This window comes from Micropterus dolomieu, linkage group LG18 (assembly GCF_021292245.1).
Source record: "Micropterus dolomieu isolate WLL.071019.BEF.003 ecotype Adirondacks linkage group LG18, ASM2129224v1, whole genome shotgun sequence".
Classification (NCBI taxonomy): domain Eukaryota; kingdom Metazoa; phylum Chordata; class Actinopteri; order Centrarchiformes; family Centrarchidae; genus Micropterus; species Micropterus dolomieu.
In genome coordinates, this window is record NC_060167.1 from 2,799,196 (window position 1) to 2,802,127 (window position 2,932).

The 2,932-nt window shown below is 36.8% G+C and overlaps 1 long non-coding RNA gene across 1 annotated transcript in view; it reads right to left on the bottom strand.

Moving 5' to 3' along the window:
• Positions 1–1,375, bottom strand: part of LOC123986857 — a 10,989-nt gene extending 9,614 nt beyond the window's left edge. The window contains exons 1-2 of the long non-coding RNA XR_006828996.1: positions 551–1,375; positions 143–180 (exon numbers count right to left, since the gene is read on the bottom strand). This is a non-coding gene — a long non-coding RNA (uncharacterized LOC123986857). The remainder of the gene's footprint in view (positions 1–142; positions 181–550) is intronic.
• Between the last annotated feature and the right edge of the window lie 1,557 nt (positions 1,376–2,932).

Below are 2,932 nucleotides of genomic sequence, written 5' to 3' on the forward strand. Positions count from 1 at the left end.
GCATGAATTTTACAGGAATGTTAAGAGGTGCGCTAAATATCCAGTAGTGACTCAGTACTTTGGAATGAAAGACAACCTGTGTTACAGGTGAAGAAACAGCTTTTATGAAAGGTCTGACAAAGGCAACCCCTCACTTACTCACCAGAGACAAATCAGGAAACAGCTTCTTATCCTTCCTCACTACAGAGACACAGAGTGAAAAACAGACGATCAGATTCACCTTCAGACCAAACTGACAACTTCCTCTGAGTGAGTTCAGCTACAGGAGAGAAAAGTGGAAAACTACAACACTGCTGCTTCAACCTGCTGACGCTCCACACACTGAAGGTGAGTTTGACTAAAAACACAACTCAAATGACTGTTTTTCCACTTTTCCAATGTCCTTTTCCCCCTTTAGTTGTCTTTTTACCAGGTAGTTTATTCATCATTGTACAACACAAGGTTGTACACACAGGCGGGGGTGAAATCTTACACAGACACAACAGATTTCCACTTTGTGTACAGTTGAGTTTGTACAACTGTTTGCCACTACAATAAACAACAAACATACCTGGTTTGTTTTCTAGCTCTATAGATTTAGGGTGAATTCAGGTAATTTGGGACAGCATAAGAAAAAAGCCTTTTTCTTCTCCCCTGAAAAGTCAAAGTTATTGGTGCTAAGACCTTGCTGTGAATGCACATAACTAAAGTCACATGACATAGTTTATGTGTCATCACACGGGGGGGTGTGGTCTGCACCAAACAGGAAGTTGATCCCAAAAAACAAGAGTTAACAGAAAGGACATAGGCTTTAGCTTGATTTTGATAAAAGGGTAAAACATGTTATGACTGATATAATGTAGATTTAAATGATACAAAACATGTATGGTGTCATAGTGTATCAACATACAAAATATTGTTTGGAAAATATGTTTACATTTTTTAAATTAGGACATTTTCTTGCTGTCCCAAATTACCAAATGTGTCGTGGTAATTTGGGACAGCATGTATCAGGTATATTGGGACAGTAAAAGGCTATTAAAATGTAATTTATCACTAGTGTGGATTCATAAAACCAGATATACAGAGGAACCACTCATGTATGTCAACACAGAACCACAGAGATGTAACCTACAGGCAACTTTTAAGTAGATAGAGTAAAATGCTATTGCTAATGATGCTAATCCCTTCAAATTAGCCTATTCCAACAATCTTCTGACAATGGTAAACAATAAAGCAAATGGTAGTGCTGTAACCTATAATTAAGTCTAATCAAGAAGCAATGCTGATGCATGCAGGCGTTTGGCTACTCACTTTGTTTGATCTGTGGATTCTTATGATGAATTTAAGGTCTGTTGCAGAATAGAATGGCACCAAGAAAGAGATAAATAAATAAAATAAACATGTTTGACAACATGTCGGAGTCTTTAATGATTTTAGCATCTTAATCAATAGTCTAGCCTGTTGACATTTGCTGATGTACTAATGAAATAATAAAGCTATCACAACAAATGATAGGGTAATAAATAATATCACGTAACTTTAGACATATATTTATTTTATTTATGGTTAAGAAATAAGTTTAAAATACTTTTTCAAATATGTCAATAGGGTTAATGGCTATCCTGTCCCAAATTACCAAACATGTTCATGAAAAGGAGTTTTGTGTCAACTACAACAAAATGGTGAACCAAGCTTTGTCAAAATAATGTACACACTTAATTTCTTCACATGAAGAAAGCAGACATCTTGAGGAATTTAGAAATATATCATATTAATTAATTAATTAATTATTTAAATTTATGACAAGAACCAGATCACAAGATAGAATTACAAAAACTGTCCCAATATGCCTGAATTCATCCCTAGTGTGGTGGTTTATTCTGGTCTGATGAGAATTTCCCTCTCTCACACATAGGAAAACGCACAAATACACTCAGCAGTCCACGACTCGCCCCAGATGTGCGATATTGCAACAAAGTTAAAGTTTCAGTACCCTGTTCAGAAGACTATTACTCTGCCTTGAAGAGGCGTTTTGCATGAATTTTACAGGAATGTTAAGAGGTGCGCTAAATATCCAGTAGTGACTCAGTACTTTGGAATGAAAGACAACCTGTGTTACAGGTGAAGAAACATCTTTTATGAAAGGTCTGACAAAGCTCAAACCCCTCACTGACTCACCAGAGACAAATCAGGAAACAGCTTCTTATCCTTCCTCACTACAGAGACACAGAGTGAAAAACAGACGATCAGATTCACCTTCAGACCAAACTGACAACTTCCTCTGAGTGAGTTCAGCTACAGGAGAGAAAAGTGGAAAACTACAACACTGCTGCTTCAACCTGCTGACGCTCCACACACTGAAGGTGAGTTTGACTAAAAACACAACTCAAATGACTGTTTTTCCACTTTTCCAATGTCCTTTTCCCCCTTTAGTTGTCTTTTTACCAGGTAGTTTATTCATCATTATACAACACAAGGTTGTACACACAGGCGGGGGTGAAATCTTACACAGACACAACAGATTTCCACTTTGTGTACAGTTGAGTTTGTACAACTGTTTGCCACTACAATAAACAACAAACATACCTGGTTTGTTTTCTAGCTCTATAGATTTAGGGTGAATTCAGGTAATTTGGGGCAGCATAAGAAAAAAGCCTTTTTCTTCTCCCCTGAAAAGTTTAAGTCAAAGTTATTGGTGCTAAGACCTTGCTGTGAATGCACATAACTAAAGTCACACTACATAGTTTATGTGTCATCACAAGGGGGGGGGGTGGTCTGCATCAAACAGGAAGTTGATCCCAAAAAACAAGAGTTAACAGAAAGGACATGGGCTTTAGCTTGATTTTGATATAAGGGTAAAACATGTTATGACTGATATAATGTACATTTAAATGATACAAAACATGTATGGTGTCATAGTGTACCAACATACAAAATATTGTTTGGAAAA